Raw genomic sequence first — 19,069 nt, forward strand, 5'->3', positions numbered from 1 at the left:
ACTGACTCCTTTCTAAGTAAAGGAGCAACTCTAATCCGAGTTCCTCACGGATGGCTGAGCTTCTCACCCTATCCCTAAGGGAGACGCCAGCCACCCTTCTGAGAAAACTCATCTCGGCCGCTTGTACCCGCAATCTCGTCCTTTCGGTCATCACCCAGCCCTCATGACCATAGGTGAGGATAGGAACGAAGATCTAATGTAATGCTAATGTGTTTATGTGTTGCTTGGCAACAGTTCAGTCCAGTTGCGGATCTATTTGTGTTGGCGGAGCCAAATAAATCATTAATGAACCAAAGAAATCTGATCATAATATGTTAATTATTATTGTTAACTAATGATTGGTGCTTGTAGAACTGTTGTATAAAAGCAATATCACTCAGGAGTGAGTGCTGTTGTACTACGGCTGGGATTCGGTCGTAGGTATGAGGCCGTTGGCCGAGTGCCGAAGAGAATCACAGCCGTAGTACAACAGCACTCCCTCTCGTGTGATATTTCTTAATTATTCTGTTCCAAAATTCCATAAAAAGTCTGATTACTAAGAAATATTGATGTATCATTACTTTTGTCAGTTTCAAGTTTTTGTTTTAACACAGGTCTACCAACAATGTGTATGATGTATGACTACCTGAAAGCATTTGTCTATGACCTCACCCAGCTGCTGAGAGAACCTTCAGAGGTAAACCTCTAAAGGTGTGCTCCTTTATAAGCGATGCTCCAGCATGTGATTTTCTTCAAAACAGTGTGCTATCCTCTGGTTCAGTCTTTATCATCTACAGTTGATTTAGGTACAAAAAAAAGCCCATTTCACATATCCCATTGATTAAATGCACCTCTGCTGTTTGGGTGTAAATTTTGCCATCACTATTTCTTGTTACGGAGATGAGGACAACTACTTGCCTCTTTCATGCATCTCCTTTGTCCACATCTATGTTTGGGGATTGTAATTTGAAGCCATTCCTCAAGTGTTTGCTATGCCTCATTGTTTATTATACTGCATACTACATTGGCACACTTGGGAAAATATATATATTTTATTCAATGTCTTCCCTTCTACAATGCGGCAGCAAAATCATTACTACAGATTTTTTTCCCCCACTTTATTCTGTTTTGGGCATTTCCTACCAGTGCAAAGATGTTTAAATTAGTCACTGAAAGCAGTGTTCTGAAATATCAAAAATAGTTGTAGCCTGTATGCATGGCCTTCACATATTTTTTGTAAAGCTGTACATGTCTTTAAAGATGTTGATGCGGATGTTTCCACATTTACATTTCTCAGTGCAAATGGGTTTTTGAATAAGTTTCTGAAAGTAGTGCTTTGAGATGTTTGAGATAACAAACTAAATGGAAATACTTTTGGTCGCTGTGTCATAATTCAGCTCAATATTTAATATATTGTTTCTTATGGCACATTAACGAGAAAATGTCAAACTGGCACTGAATGTTGAAAAGGTTGCTGACCCCTGGTTACTGTATTCCCTCTCCCGCTCCATTACATGTATGTTCGTTTATTTCAAGTTAACTTGTTTTTCTGTGTTATTACAACCTTGCAACACATTTCCATTAATGTAGTTTGTTTATTCATTAACAGTTTTCCAAAAACACAATCAAATGGGTATTAAAACCTTAATCTTTTGTCAAGCCAAACTCTTGAGTAATTATTTCAAAGAATAGGGGCGTGGAAATCAATGAGGTAAGTGGGCTTTGGGGCTTATCTTATGACTAACTTTGGATCTGAACTAATGTGAATTGTGAGTAGTTCTCATGGTGTTTACATCGCTTTACTAGGATTTCTAAATTGCAGCTTCTGTGTTTTAACCCCTCTCAAATGCTACTGTTGTAATGGGGTTTTCTTAACCAGTGATCTTTATTGCATTTGTGAAAGCTGTTTGTGTGAGCTTGCTAAAAGTATATAGACCAGTTTTCCTGCCAGAAATAGTTGTAGCTGCAACATTCAATGGCCATACCTGCAGATTATCTACAAGGAAAAGCTTTAATTTATCTCATTACAAAATGACAATCGAAATATCAGGAAAATTGCTAATATGCGTTACAACCTCAATTCAACGCCATTTCGACGTGTGGTAAATGACGTTGAAAATTAGCACGCAAATCATCGTTGAAACAACGTAGTATTTTCGACATTCTCCGACCGTCGAGATAACGACTATCCACCACGTTGATTCAACGGTGAATTTTAGTCGTCTGACGGAAACCGACTATTTTAACCAACAATCAACCCGTTTTCGACGCCCCATTGCTGTCTGGAGTTAACGCTGAACTCTAGGTTGATTGACCCTGTGCCGACCAACCCAGAGTTTTCGGTTCCACAGCAGCGGTTATGCATTAGTTCAATCAACTCGGGGTTGGTTAACACAGGGTTGTGCGCGTCCACGCCAAACTTAAAAAGACGTGATGTATGGATCATGGAAACCCTGATCGATATGGCGAAACGGGCCGCTTATTTCAATGAAATTGAACTCCAGGTTCTCCTTGAGAGCTATGACGAGGAGAAGGACATTATCACAAGAAAAGGGAACGCTAAAACCTCTGGAACCCGGAGAACCACAGCCTGGCAGCGGATCGCTGACCGCGTAAATGCGTTAGTTACACGTCAAAAGCATGATCCTTAATATTTGAGCCATGAATATATAAATATCCCAGTTAAGCATTCTTAAAGATCCTACCACATAACCCCTTTCTTCACATAACCCCTTTCTTCTAAACAATACGTACTCCGATTGCTTCCAAGCGGTCAGAGGATCAAGTATAAAAATGAAGCATAAAAAACATACAAACTGGTAAGCTTTTCCCACCATCGTATTGGTATAAATTTAAATAAGCCATTTTTTTAAGCCAATCGTGAAAAGGCCAACAGTCGGCAGACTGGATCTGGCCCTCAAATTGTCTTGACCCCGGTGGAGGAGCTGTTAATAAACATAAATTCAGGGCGCCCTGGCATGGAGGGGGTAGGCCTACCTGGAGGTACCTACCACCTCAGAGAGTCATGGGCCATACCCCACACTGGTTGAATGTAGGTTTTTGTGTTTTCTTATATTTTAGATTTTTTTTGCCTTCGAAGTAACACATGCAAACCGTGTGCTTGCCACAGCGCATACTATTCCAAATGTTAATTTTTTTGGTAACTGGGTAGAAAACCTAAAAGTGACAATTCATCAACTTCACAGATCAAGATGGATCAGTGCTTGTGGCCCTGCGTTCACACCAAAAGATGCATTTGCTGCCCGAATGCGTTGACGCCTGAGTTTTGCGGCGCGTCAAATCAAGTTTTGCGGCGCGTCAAAGTTTTGCGGCGCGTCAAAAGTTGAAATATTTCAACTCGAGCAGCATTTGACGCGTCGCAAAATACCTGAACGCGCCCTTCAAAATCGCGTCAAAATCTGATTTGCGGCGCGGCACGCCCGTGCCCGCTGCCGGGCACGGGCGTGCCGCGCCGCAAATCAGATTTTGACGCGCCGCAAATCAAGTTTTGCTGCCCGTTTTCTCGGCAGCAAATGCTGCGGCAGCAAAGCAGCAACGCGTCTCTACATTCACTTTGAATGGGATCACGACGCGCGTCAACTTTTTGCATCTTTTGGTGTGAACGCAGGGTAATGAAGCCGCCGGCTACGATCGAACATTCTCCAGTGGATGCAAGTCCGTTAGGACTATTTTATACTTTATGTTGTAAATGCCTCTCGGCATAGTACTCAGACAATATTGCTCTTTGTATGATAGGAGGCCGATACAAATCTTGGATGGGTCATCTGAAACGACTGTGATGTGCTCAGCATCTCCAGCATTATAGCCTAGATAAAACTACCATTTGAAAAAAACGGAGGGCTACGCAAATAGTCTGGAGTGTTACGTATTTTAGGAACACAAGCTGTATTTCCCTCACTTAACCAATAGGGGGTAGGACCAAATATATAAGCCGTAAATACTACACATAGCCACAAGGGAAAGCAGGACATTACTGAAGGCTGCAATAGATACTTTAGCCACAGAGGGCAGCATCACAGACCAGGCGAGGAAAACCGAGGATTACGTCACACCGGTTCCTCTCCAAGTCTTCCGGTCCTCGCTGAGTCCATAAAGAAGTCCACCTGGCCATGAAAACCTTAGAACTCTCCCGGCAGCGATTACCATACGTGGGTTTGTGGCTAGGATCAGCTAGGAGAACACTCTCGCACGTGCTTAGAACACATCTTCAATCTCTCTTTACTTCAGAGCATCAGTTTACCATACCGAAAATACTTTATACAAATAAAGTCTCTTTAAAGCTATTCCTTTGGATTCGACCCCTCCTTCCACGAAGAAATACGTAATACATTGGTGACCCGGACGTTCCTGGAAGGTCCCGGACCGAGACTAGCGACCGTGGGGCCGTCGGGAGCAGTACAAGCTACTTACAGGCGCCACAAGAAAGGTAAACAGAACCTGTTGTCCATGACTGAACTCTGTATAGTTAGACATAAACATTAGGTGAAAAGCTTGTACTGCCTTCGACTGGTTGCGGGGACGTGTAATCTCGGACTGGTTTAAATTCATACAGCCAGTTAGACGAACGGCCTAGGATACGCTAACAGATTGAAATTGAATAACGAGCTCACGAAGTAAAGGGCTGGGAGTGTGTTTTATATGGGTTTGTCGATAGACTGTATCCAATCCTGATTAGATCTAAATGTTTGTACCAACGTGGGAGACATACTACCTGTGGTTAAGTGTTATTTATTCGGTGATAAGCTTCGGGTTCAACCGGGCCACCATAAGGTATATTTATTACCGACCATAAACTTCTAAACTCTTACGGTGGAGCGAGGAAAGGTCATATTAACGTTAATCTAGCTTACTTGCATAAAACCGGTGGCGTAGCTTTGTTTGCTGTGGAGTTTGAATGGGTTTGATTCCTCCAGGCCCGGTCCATTGAAAATCGAAACTGCAAGTTCGTATAGTATATAACGCAGCCGTAGAGGTAGACTTACGCAGTATAACCCATCTGCTATCAAGTGCCTCGCTAACCCGCCGTGGGGACAAACTTGCAGGAATCTCATACTTCTTATAGAGATCCAAAACTAGTTTGTTTCTGCAGCATTTTGGATGTACCACGTGGTGTACGATTTAAAGCGACAACGCGTCTTGGAAACGTGCGTTTCCTTTGTTCGTACATCCACAGTCTTTGTAGTCAGAGCCCTTTTTGAAACAAACGCCATTGCTCAAGAGCAACAGGGGGCCTCAACTTAAGTGTTACATCCTCTCTCTCTCTCTCTTTCTCTCTCTCCCTCCCCCTCTCTCTCTCTCCCTCCCCCTCTCTCCCCCCCCCACCCCCCCTCTCCCCCTCTCTCTCTCTCACTCACTCACTCACTCACTCACTCTCTCTCCTGCAAGTCAGTAGGGGATGAATGGTCAGTCTTTTGTTAAGATTGCATAACCTCTGACCTAAGCAAAAACAGATCTCTCTCACTCACTCACTCACTCACTCACTCACTCACTCACTCACTCACTCACTCACTCACTCATCTCTCTCTCTCTCTCTCCTGCAAGTCGGTAGGGGATAAATGGTCAGTCTTTTGTTAAGACTCGTAACCTCTGACCTAAGCAAAAGCAGATCTCTCTCTCTCGGCGCCGGGGCCATCTTGTGGCCTGGTTGCACAGTCAGGTAGGACTGGAACAACTCGAATAGTTGTAAGCAAAAGCAGATCTCTCTCTCTTCTCTCTCTCTCTCTCTCTCTCTCTCTCTCTCTCTCTCTCTCTCTCTCTCTCTCTCTCTCTCTCTCTCTCTCTCTCTCTCACCTGCAAGTCAGTAGGGTCTGAATGGTCAGTCTTTTGTTAAGACTGCATGACCTCTGACCTGGGCAATAGCAGATCGCTCTCTCTCCCCCTCACCCTAGCTCCCTCTTTCTCTCTCTCACTCACTCACTCACTTTGATACTCACTCACTATCTCTCTCTCTCTCTTCTGCAAATAGGTAGGGTCTGCAATGGTAAGTCTTTTGTTAAGACTGCATGATCTCTGACCTGGGACAAAAACAGATCTCTCTCCCTCCCTCTCGCTCTATCTCTCTCTCTCTCTCTCTAGAGATATGTTCTCTCTCTCTCCAAGCACACACTTATTGAAGGCAACAAGTGTCATTTTTGACCTGGGTGTTTTGATAAGGCAATAGTAGCCTGCACAAAGGGACCCCCGGTGTGGTCTGTCTGTCTGTCTGTCTGTCTGTCTGTAGAAATATGTTCTCTCTCCATAAATATATTCCCTTAAAGATCCATCTGTTTCAAATGATAACAGTGTTTCGGCAGCTACTTATTCAGCCAATGGTCTAATTATAATTGTCACATTTCACTAGTCAATAGCTGGAAGTATTGGATTGTATATTTCATTCCAATATTTGAGGTATTTAGTTTGATTTTGATTTAAATATCAATATCTAGTTCATAACTACAGTTTCCGCACGTTCATTAAGTGCCCTCATCCTCATCCTCTACGAATCAATAAATGAATAGCAATAAGTTGAAAACCATCAGTGAAGCAATAGTTTCTGACGCATAATATTTTGGCTATAATTTTTTAGCTAATAGAATTCAACATCTATGGGAGAACAATATTTATGCATACATGTAATAAATCCGTAAATCCACTTTGTTTGTACAGACGTATTGCTTTTGGGCAACCAGGAAGGTTGTTCCACAGTTTCAATATGGAATATTGAAAAGTAATTAACGTTGTACAATCTTGTAACTCCCAATTCCTCGCTCTTTCTCTCTGTCTGCTTGCCTGTCTAAAGGTAGGCCCTCCCTCACCCCTTAAATTACTTCCCCATCCTTTAGTCCCTGTCTCCCACCCCCCCTCATAAAGACCCCCCCCCTTCCCCAGAGAATAGAATGAACCCCCACCCTTCCCACATCACCTCTCTCTATCTCTCTCTCTCTCTGTCGCTATTTTTAACAACAATGACTTCTATTTGTAGTTCCCCTTATCATCCAAGGATCTCATAGGGCAATCTGTGTACATATAAATGTACACAAAGCGCAGAAACAGAGTGTATTAAGAACACAAATTGCGGTTAAATGGTAGCCTTAAGGTATTAAGCCTTAATGCCATAAGGTACCACAGTTTTCAGCCGGACAGATAGAACTCTGAGAAGTTTCTGTAGTCAGCTGATACGCATGTAGTTTGCACCAGCAGCCATATTTGTAGTTCATGGTAGTGAATCCAACCCCCCCCCTGTACCCTCCCTTCGATCCCCCTTCGTAGATCTCCTCGTCTCTTCCTCCCGCCTAAACCCCCTCTCGTAAATTCCCTCCCCACCCTTTTTTCCCTGTCTCCAACCCCCTCTCGTAAATTCCCTCCCCACCCTTTTTTCCCTGTCTCCCACCCCCCCTCATAAAGACCCCCCCCCACCCCCTTCCCCACAGAATAGCTTTGTCTTAAATGCCCCACTGGCGTCGTTTTGAGTACTTGTCGTTAACGATTGTTCATGGTTATGGGTGCGAGGTAAGGTCCTCCACTATCGGTCTCTGTGAAGATCGATCCACAAAAGAACATTAACGAGACTTCCAATCATTATTATCTTTAACTTCTCCCATTCTTCTGAACTTTCCTGAGGCCGGCACGGTCTGTGTTCCTAAGCAATAGCTCCATTGCGGACGGTCAGAGTAAATACCACCTATCTGATGATCGGCTAATAACATCCAAGACTGCATGATTACTTTTACATTCAAGTCTGTTGATATTTTGTTATTAAAAACGATGAATTATTAATCTACGAGTCCCTCCTAACCCTTTACACTCGTAAAGTCCCCACCACCCCCCCTCCAGGCCCAGTCTAACACCCTGTCCCCTCACTGGCCTTCCATCTCTCTCTCACTCCAACCCCGTCTTTCTCTGCGTCTCCTCCTCCACTGTCTTAATGAACCCCATCCCCCACCAACAATCTTCCTCCCTCTAAACCCTCATCATAACGACCACCCCCCAGCCTCTCCCACGACACAGCGCTCTCTCTCTGTCGCTATTTTTAACAACGATAACTTGTGTACATATAAATGTACACACAGCGCAGAGCCATAGTGTATTGAGAACACAAATTGCGGTTAAGTGGTAGCCTTATGTTATAAGGTACCACAATTTTCAGCCGGACAGATAGAACTCAAAGAAGTTTCTGTAGTCGGCTGATACGTATGTAGTATGCAACGCAGCCATATTTGTAGTTCTTGGTAGTGCCCCCTACTCGTTAACACGAGATTATTCCCAATTACATCTCAACATCTCCAAATGTACCACAAATATATGAGTCCCAACTAGACGACCCCCAGCTTTCCAAGTAGCCGATCTCTTGCATTCGTACTAAATTTGTTCTCTTTTCTCGTCAGGCCTTGGCAACCCGAGCAGTAATGGATGCCCGACATTCATCATTTTTAATCGTTAACATTACTACAAATATTCTCTTTTCTAATCAGGGAGTGGCAACACAACGATCAGTTGCCCACGATCATCATTTTACTTCTGTGCATAAAATATTAATTCTCTTTTCTCTTTAGGAGGTGGCAACACAAGCATTATAGTTGCCAAACACTCATCTTTTTATTTCTCTGCATTGATCTTAATTCTTTCTCTCTCCAGGAAATGGCAGTATAAGAACGAATGCCAAACACGGACAGTAATTATTATTTTTTTTCAGGTTGCTGAGCGCTTCTGTCTATTCAACATGCGTTTTGTGTAGCAAGACAGGTAGAGAACCAGGCTGGTTCAAATAGACACGGGGTTCAACTGCTAGAATAATATGTCTAATTAATAAATGGTGCACATGGTTTTAAACGGTGCCCAAGGAGGTAGTTAGCTCAACTGCGGTAGACACAATTACAATACGTTTTTTTCAAATATTAAAGGTACATGGGTTAAATTCTACTATAATCAGCTACTACATACGAATAGACTGAATAACACTGCGTGAGGTGTTCAAAGGTCAACTATTGCTTCCATTGGAGCGATTGCAATAGATATAATATCATACCACCAATATGCATGCAATATCTTGTATTCAACAATTAGGAATGCCGGATTCCAGAACCGAAAGAAGTCCTACAAAAGGACACCAACCCAGGGGTCTTGCATCAAACCAGATCCCTATACGACAGTTACACGGTGATCTTAAGATAGGAATAATTATCTAAACTCCGCATCATGAACGTTTAGCCTTTAAAGTTGTCCATAGCATGCATACCGCTCGTCCACAGAAGTCCGGGGATTATCCAGGCCTGGGAATTCTTATTAGAAGAGTTTTGGGATAACCTGCCTCATAGGAGAGCAGAAGAGTCCCCCCCAATAGAGGATCCTGAGGACAAGCGGTAGAAATGCATAGTTCAACAAACCTGACGAGGTCCAAAAATACCAAAATAAGAACGATTAAAATATACATTTCATTACAAACTATAAAAAACGTTACGGTAACAACAGAAGTATGAGGCCTAATATTGAAATGCAGATTTTTAATATTAAGATATTTTTGATAATGTTCAAATTTAAGTTTTGTATGTTTGTATTTTCCCATGTGGTCTTGTCACCCTGTTATTCTGCAGGGTCGTTCAAAATCCTTTGAGGTTAGTGGAAATCAGTTCTCACTCTGTTCCTTTGTTGTCCTGTGTTGGTTTGGGCCCGTTATCCTTGATCCCCAGAGAAGCGCAGAGACGCAAGTGATAAGGAACGGCCAACCCCATATTTATGACATCTTAAGGAATGATGACTTAGATGACCATATGGTTAACAAAGGCTTTTGGTTTGTTGTGAGGCAGCTGTCCTCAGCAACACTTCTGAATGTGTAAGAACTCCTGGCCACTCAGCAGACCTCTCTGCGGACCCTTTAGAATATGAAGGGCTCCGCAGGAAGAAATCCCATCTGAGGTCTCAAATTGTTGAATAATATGCTTATTTTTAGGTCTGTTGATGCATGTTATGATGCATCTTCGTTCGTGCTTTTCTTACGAATGTGTATATAGAGATAAAAATAAAATGAAAATAAAAATAAGTAAAAATATAGAATGAAAACAAATGGTGGATTCATATACCATGTGTAAATGTCCTCTTGTGTGTGCCAGAGCCACCAAAATAATGGAGGTTACTCGACTGTTACATACACGAGGGGATATTGAAAGCATACCACATATAAAACTAAGATAATTGGAAAATGGTTCATTATAATTAACTTTCAATAACTTTGCTTTATCCAATAACTTCTGAATTTTTATTTTAGGTTCAGGTTTTGTTTTGTTTTAGAATATCACCCTATATTTAATGCCCAGATGTGCATATAGTGTAGGACAATCGGGTAGTATAATAAAGGTAGCTGTTGGAACCAGATACGGTTACAAAGAAGTGATATTGAACATACAAATTTTAACTTTCTAATTTCCCTTTTTTCATCTTTTTAGGTTTATAAGATAGGAAAGGGATTAGCAATACATCTGCTCGCCAGGGAAAACATAGGCTCAATTTAGATTCAGCAGTAGAGGGTTAACCTTTCAAATGCCACTGCTACTGCTGTAACGCTTTGATACAACGTCAGCGTCTCATAGTCTGATATTTATTTTTACTCTGATAAGTTACGGCGCATCTGACTCATGAAACATTTACGGTTTACTGCATTTAACAACAGCGTGGTCTCAAGACGGCTGCATAGACCCACAACTATCGACCTTTGGTTTTGTATGTACTGGTCTTCATATATCTTCATAATGGATTGGTTTAGGTACAGATGATTAAGGAAAGGAACTTCAACTTGGTTGCACTACACCGTTGTTAGGATTGGTTAATTCTAATGCGCATGGCTGAAGCAATGCGCAAGGAGGGATGTAGTGTGAATATTAAATCAAGGTTGAAGGTTGAAATCAGCTAAGAATAAGGAATGGGACACTCAAAACAAAAATTGAAAATCCGCACAAGCACTAAATAGATCAATTATAATACAAACATGTTTGAAACGCATACAATTTTCAGGTCCTATGTTTCCAGAAGCAAGGTGAGTACAGTGTATCACTCTGACACAGCTAACTTTGCACGTAATGCTTACGGTTAAATTCATGCTTACACTTACATTTCTAGGGTCCCATAATGGACTTCCATTAGAACAATTAAAAATAGAATTATAGGAAATGTTTTTGAACAACTAACTGCTGTACATGAGTTTGTATTTCTACAATAGAAACAAAACTTCCAGAACCAGATGCAGACACACCCGGAGCCGATAAACTGCCTCCGCCGAGCAAGGAGCAGTCACATGAGGAGATCAAATAACGGCAGGAGTTGAATTGGTTCTGTTTTGCTTGTCCACCATATAAAAATTATGTGTATATATATTGTTTAGATAAATTACATGTATCATAATCAGCAACACTTCGTTCAGTTTAACACATAAAGTTAAAAGGAATATATATATATAGATATGGAAATGTTATTGACAGAGCAAGGAGGGATAAATGCGAGGATAGGCACAACGTGTTGTACTTTATCCCCAATAACACAGCTCTGGATGGGTTGCTGGCATAATTACAATCCCTCAGGTTAGAATTGGCAGAGAACTCCGGCATTAATGACCCTTTCACAGGTTGGATGGAGAATATGTTTGGGAGGTGGAAAAGCATGATCCAGTAAGTGCCCGTTGCGGGAATAAATGCAGAGACCGTGTTAATTGTCACCGGCTGCCGTTGTATTCCCTGTGCACGAGGGCTACTGCATCTGCTGATCCCCACAGCAGTGGGCGCTACAGAAGCGCCAAGTGCCATTCAGGCTTACATGGGGATCAGATATGATCCGATGAAAGTGAATGATACATCACCTGAGGGGCCCGACCATATCCAGCTGTAATATGTAGAATAGTCAACACCTCTACTATTCTAGTAGAAGCGCCTGTATATAAGATAATCAATATCCCGGATTTACTTGAATAACACATTTCTAACAACCATACCAGGCTGTTTGTTATTGTATAGTGTTGCGAATGCAACCCGTTATTTCTGAATCGCTGCATTGATAATGGTACTGTTGATCTTTGAGACGGTTGTTTACAGGCCACCTGTTGCTGACACGACGACAGAGAACCTGTTTGGAGATTCCCATGGTGTAGGAGTAACCTCTCTGAGATGAGCCCTTGACAAGGAGGGACGAGTCTTGGGTTCATGAATTACAGACCCGACGGCGACAGAAAAAACAATGACTACAATAATAACATCGCCCAAAACCACCCACAGGAACCGGCACACCAATACACGAAGATCACTTGAACTCCCCAAATCCATGCCCAAACCACCCACATGAACCGGCGCACCAATACACGAAGATCACCTGAACCCCCCAAATCCATGTTACTTTATCAATCATTTTGAAATTTTAAAATTGTGTTATGACCACTAATTTTTACGTTACTTTTGCACCTGTTGAATATTTTATGACCTTGTTGCACATAACCAAAAAGTATTAGCTCAGGATTTCTATGGATAGTTTTGTTTGTGTGCTGTTTGGCCATGTGATTTTATGTTAACAAGATTTATGTTCATTGTTGTATTGTTAAATAATGACCTGTATTTCCAATAAGACCCACAAGGTGAATGCCGTCTCAGTATTATGGGGACGCGTAGTGGTTTTTCCCTCTCTTCAAGAGGTCTTTCCGCGACGGTTGATGGGGTTGATGATTGATCCTACTTTGACTATGTTTTCGGTGTGGTAAATGGTGTTTATGATTTAAAATATTATTGTATGGTCATCTAAGATGACCAAGGAGGGACTGTTACGTATTTTAGGAACACAAGCTGTATTTCCCTCACTTAACCAATAGGGGGTAGGACCAAATATATAAGCCGTAAATACTACACATAGCCACAAGGGAAAGCAGGACATTACTGAAGGCTGCAATAGATACTTTAGCCACAGAGGGCAGCATCACAGACCAGGCGAGGAAAACCGAGGATTACGTCACACCGGTTCCTCTCCAAGTCTTCCGGTCCTCGCTGAGTCCATAAAGAAGTCCACCTGGCCATGAAAACCTTAGAACTCTCCCGGCAGCGATTACCATACGTGGGTTTGTGGCTAGGATCAGCTAGGAGAACACTCTCGCACGTGCTTAGAACACATCTTCAATCTCTCTTTACTTCAGAGCATCAGTTTACCATACCGAAAATACTTTATACAAATAAAGTCTCTTTAAAGCTATTCCTTTGGATTCGACCCCTCCTTCCACGAAGAAATACGTAATAGGAGTGAACTGAGGCCAGGTCCTCGATTGGTAGTGTTGGCTATGTAAGGCTATTTAAATATATTAAAGATTTGCGCGAGAATCTATATCTCTCCACTCCAGCAAAAAGTCATCCAATATGCCAAGATGTCGAGCCGTGGTCTTATCAATCGCTCCCGGTGGATTGCACGTATAATTTGCGCTCTGATATCAGCAGTTCTCTCATCAAAAGGGCATGCCATTGTGAACACATGAAATCTGCGGTGAACGCCGGTTGAAATACCCAAAACCGGGTTATGTTTCAAACTTAACCTGCGCAAAACCTGGTCCGACCAGGTTTGATTCAGAGCATATGTTGCTATAGCAACTAACATACCGTGATCCTTTTGGAACGGAAAACCTAGGGTTACCGAAAACCCTGGGTTAACTTACCCGGTTATGTGATAAAACCGGCTTTGTGGAACACCCCACAGGGCTCAGATGGTGGAACCCATGATAGGAGCAGGAAGCTACGGGGTTAATGCGTGCTGACCTCAGACTGGTGTCCCAAATTATTTTTGTTGATAATGTGGTCAGACGAACTCATGATTGATTGTGGGCGGAAACCTCGAACAAAGAAACTGTTGTGTGTGTGTGGATAAAGAAGAAGCTGATCCGTTGACCAGAGGCCTGTTTCAGGTAGCTGGTTTAACATACTCTGAGTTTAATCCTGCGCTCTGAGTTGGTTGACTCAGAGTTCAGGGTTGAAAAGCAACTCTGGGTTTTCGGTTTCAGAACAGGTGATTAGCGTTGGGTTAATCAACTCTGAGTATGTTCACTCTGGGTTGAGGGCGTGCCTGTTGACTATGAAGAGCCATCATCAATGGATCTCTGATAACATGATCAAACATGGACCAAAAGCGTAGATCCACTTACTTTTCCCCCACGGAATTGGAAATTCTAATGAACGCGTATGCCGAGCAGTTACCCATTTTAACAAATGGGTAACTGCTCCCGCGGCAGCGAGAGCGTGAGAGAGAGCTCGGCAGGAAATAGCTGAACAAGTCAATGCGTGAGTAAAATAAATTAGTAAAATAAAATAAAAATAAGAGGAAAGTTTAATATCTTCCACTTATTCAATATGTAATTTGTGTGTGTGTGTGTTTGTGTGTGTGTGTGTGTGTGTGTGTGTGTGTGTGTGTGTGTGTGTGTGTGTGTGTGTGTGTGTGTGTGTGTGTGTGTGTGTGTGTGTGTGTGCTTGCTCTACCTAATTTAACAGCTATATTCAACATGTGATGGGCCTATATTTAAGCAGGAAATGTAAGTAGTACATTTCTCAGCCACCCCAACACCGCCAATATTTAATAGGATTTAGATATATTAAAAGGCTACTCCTAGGCAAAATGCATTATATATATATATATATATATATATATATATATGTCTTCAAAATAGCGCTTACTGAATATAAGGGTAACATTTTCCTCCATGTTAGCAAATCGAAAAAAAGCAGAGCCCCGGCAGACTTGAGGGGGTCCACCTCTGCAGCCCTCACAGAGGCTGAGGAGATGGCCCTCAGCCAACAGAGTATGGGTCCTGTGGCTGAGGGCATCCCTGGGGGGAGCTCCTCTGATCCCCCCCACCCCCCCGGATAGAAGTGCCTTTATAAGAGGTTGGTTATTCAAAATAATTAAATATGTACACGCAACCCAGCGCGTTGCAAATTAGATGGGGCAATATTCTGGCTCAAGTAATAATTTCACTGTCTAATCATCTTCTTCCAGTTACTGATGGCGTCATTGCCCCACTTGAACCAGATGCCCTCACCAACCTCCATGCAATTGTAACAATTCTTCACCTTCCAGATTATTAATAATGTCTTGGTAATTGCTGAACACAACCGTTAATGTCATTACAGGAAGATGATGGAGAAACATTGTCTGCGGCATTCGAAAGGGAAGAGGAAAGGTCTATTGAGGTTAACACCTTTTAAAAATAACCTCTAAAAGTTGATGATAGCGTTGTACAATTTAAAACTGACATCTTCTTTCTCTCAAACAGGATGAAATCGAATCCAATGAGAGGCCATCCACTTCTAAATCACAGCTTACCTCTGTAAGATTCTCCCTGGAATTATAATGAAACGCTCTACTTGGCACGTTGAAATCCAATCTCATCTTTTGCATTCCTATAGCTTCCAGTCAAAGACTTATATAAAATCTATCTAGAAAAGCAAATACACAAAGCAGACTTGGAAATGGACCACCTTAGGCAAAAGATGCAAAAGGATGCTTTGGAGATCCAAATTTTGGAACATAAGTTAAAGGTGGGTGAGGTGCAAACTGGGATACTGTTCCCTGCTCTAAAAACATACCCAATATGAATGACTTTTTTTGTGCTTTCAGGAAATAGAGAAATCCTCATAAAAAGTAGATTGTCTTTATTAGAACACGGGCTGTGGTGGGACAAGTTATTTTGTTGAACAGTTTACTCAAAGGGTTTTACTCCAGTGAACAATGCAGACGATTATGTTGCTGAGCATGTGCATGTAGAGAAGAAGCATCTGGTTAAAAGCAGTACCAGGGTATTTTCTGCCTTGCATTCTTAATATGCGTTTCTTGACTTGCAGCAGTTATAGGTCCGTGGTTAGTCAGCTACTCTGATCATTGGAAAGCCACAACGTTAAAGTGACTGTAGTACAGAGCGGGTGGGATGCACGGGGCGGATCATTCTGCAAATGCGTTAATTGCGTTAAAAAAAACACCTTAAACTTAAATCATGCCCCCGGTGCGTTTGAGAGTTAACATGGGGGCTGAGAAGTTGGTCTAAATAAATGATAGATTGCGCTGAAAAACGATAGCGCTCGTGAAGAATATTATCAGGAAAAGAAAGTATATCCAGCCGGCGTCTTAATAATCGTTCCTCACGGAGATTCCCTCTGAGGATCGCAGCCTCTACGTCCGCAGGCTCTCGTAGAAAAGGACATGCCATTTCTAACACTTCCTTCTGTCGGAGAGCTGCCTTCAGCCTTATAGACAACAAACTCAGAGTAGGTCTAACCACCTCCCGAGCAGGTTAGACCCACGGCGTATGTTGCCGCAGCAACTAACTCTCGGTTGCGCTGAACCTGCTACCTGAAACGGAAAACCCAGAGTTTCCATTAACTCAGAGCGAACAAACTCGGGGTTGCCTCAAAACCAGTGGGGTGTTCCACAAAGTTAACCCAGGGTTTGCTGTAACCCTAGGTTTTCCGTTCCAAAAGGATCACGGTATGTTAGTTGCTATAGCAACATATGCTCTGAATCAAACCTGGTCGGACCAGGTTTTGCGCAGGTTAAGTTTGAAACATAACCCGGTTTTGGGTATTTCAACCGGCGTTCACCGCAGATTTCATGTGTTCACAATGGCATGCCCTTTTGATGAGAGAACTGCTGATATCAGAGCGCAAATTATACGTGCAATCCACCGGGAGCGATTGATAAGACCACGGCTCGAAATCTTGGCATATTGGATGACTTTTTGCTGGAGTGGAGAGATATAGATTCTCGCGCAAATCTTTAATATATTTAAATAGCCTTACATAGCCAACACTACCAGTCAAGGACCTGGCCTCAGTTCACTCCAGACTATTTGCGTAGCCCTCCGTTTTTTTCAAATGGTAGTTTTATCTAGGCTATAATGCTGGAGATGCTGAGCACATCACAGTCGTTTCAGATGACCCATCCAAGATTTGTATCGGCCTCCTATCATACAAAGAGCAATATTGTCTGAGTACTATGCCGAGAGGCATTTACAACATAAAGTATAAAATAGTCCTGACGGACTTGCATCCACTGGAGAATGTTCGATCGTAGCCGGCGGCTTCATTACAAGTGTAACGGGTACAAATAGACTGCGCCTTTAAGACGAATGACGGGCACAGAGAAGGCGCGGGAAGGGGCGCGCGGGAGTGTAAAAGACCCCGAAAATTGTGCAAACACGCTGGTTTTGTTCGTTTTGTTTTTGTAAGTTCAGTTTATTACTAGGTTGGGTTTGGTGCGGTTTTGCGTCGGGTCGGTCGCTGAGAGTGGTGCGGCGGTTTTGGGCGTTCGTTGTTCGCTGAGTCTGGACGCCAGTGAAAACGACGGGGAGAGAGGCCCTCCAGGTGATTGTTGCGAGGAAGGGCGCTGTCCTACGCGGTTGCCTAGAGCTGCCAAGGTCCGTGGACGTTTCGGGAGAGGTTTGCCCTGCCAGCCATCACACATCCCGAAGTGCGATCTCTGCTGTGGTATTGGTAACCTATGCACCCCACATAACCATTTACACTGAAACAGATGACACACCGTGCGCAGCCCGAACAGAACTGTGAATGAACGAACTAACGCTGCGCCGGTACACACACACACGCGCACACACGCATACGCCCCACACACACACACACACACACGCACACACGCGCATACGCCCCCACACACACACACACACACACACGCACTGCACTGGAAGGGACATTGCACCGCTGTGCATTCGATGCACATACCCCTGTTCAGGAAGGACGAAAAAGAGTGTCTTTCTGTCCGAGTGTTATAATATGTGTGTAATGTGATTTGTGATCGAACGTTAAATGTGATTGGTGTTTTCCCTGTTTAAATGTTATTGTTGATTGGAGCGGATGAATGCTGTGTTGAACATTGGTAGATGTCTTTTGAACCATTTCTCTGAGATGTTAGTGTTTCATGTTGAGTAAACACCAGAGGTAAAGGACAAACATTCTCTATTTTATTTATTTTATTTTGTATTGTATTACTTACTTGGGGGTAGGGGTGCTTCACCTGTTTAGCCAAATCTTAGTAAAGTAGGGGGGTGGTGTCAGGTCGCAAACACTGCACACACTTTACTGTGGATCTAGACAGCTAAACTACGCACAACCTGTTCACTCACCTGAACATTGAAGCCAAAGGCATTGGGTGTGGGGGACCTAGATCCTGGCCCACCCAGTCCTCTCCAGGTTAAGAACTGCGTTACCCCTACAAGGCGGCGGCAATAATCCCGTCCGTCACACAAGCACTGATCCATCTTGATCTGTGAAGTTGATGAATTGTCACTTTTAGGTTTTCTACCCAGTTACCAAAAAAAGAAACATTTGGAATACTATGCGCTGTGGCAAGCACACGGTTTGCATGTCTTACTTCGAAGGCAAAAAAAATCTAAAATACAAGAAAACACAAAAACCTACATTCAACCAGTGTGGGGTATGGCCCATGACTCTCTGAGGTGGTAGGTACCTCCAGGTACCCCCTCCATGCCAGGGCGCCCTGAATTTATGTTTATTAACAGCTCCTCCACCGGGGTCAAGACAATTTGAGGGCCAGATCCAGTCTGCCGACTGTCGGCCTTTTCACGATTGGCTTAAAAAAATGGCTTATTTAAATTTATTTAAGCTTACCAGTTTGTATGTTTTTTATACTTCATTTTTATACTTGATCCTCTGACCGCTTGGAAGCAATCGGAGTACATATTGTTTTAGAAGAAAGGGGTTATGTGGTAGGATCTTTAAGAATGCTTAACTGGGATATTTATATATTCATGGCTCAAATATTAAGGATCATGCTTTTGACGTGTAACTAACGCATTTACGCGGTCAGCGATCCGCTGCCAGGCTTTGGTTCTCCGGGTTCCAGAGGTTTTAGCGTTCCCTTTTCTTGTGATAATGTCCTTCTCCTCGTCATAGCTCTCCAGGAGAACCTGGAGTTCCATTTCATTGAAATAAGCGGCCCGTTTCGCCATATCGATCAGGGTTTCCATGATCCATACATCACGTCTTTTTAAGTTTGGCGTGGACGCGCACAACCCTGTGTTAACCAACCCCGAGTTGATTGAACTAATGCATAACCGCTG

This window comes from Gadus morhua, chromosome 4 (assembly GCF_902167405.1).
Source record: "Gadus morhua chromosome 4, gadMor3.0, whole genome shotgun sequence".
In the NCBI taxonomy this organism is placed as follows: Eukaryota; Metazoa; Chordata; class Actinopteri; order Gadiformes; family Gadidae; genus Gadus; species Gadus morhua.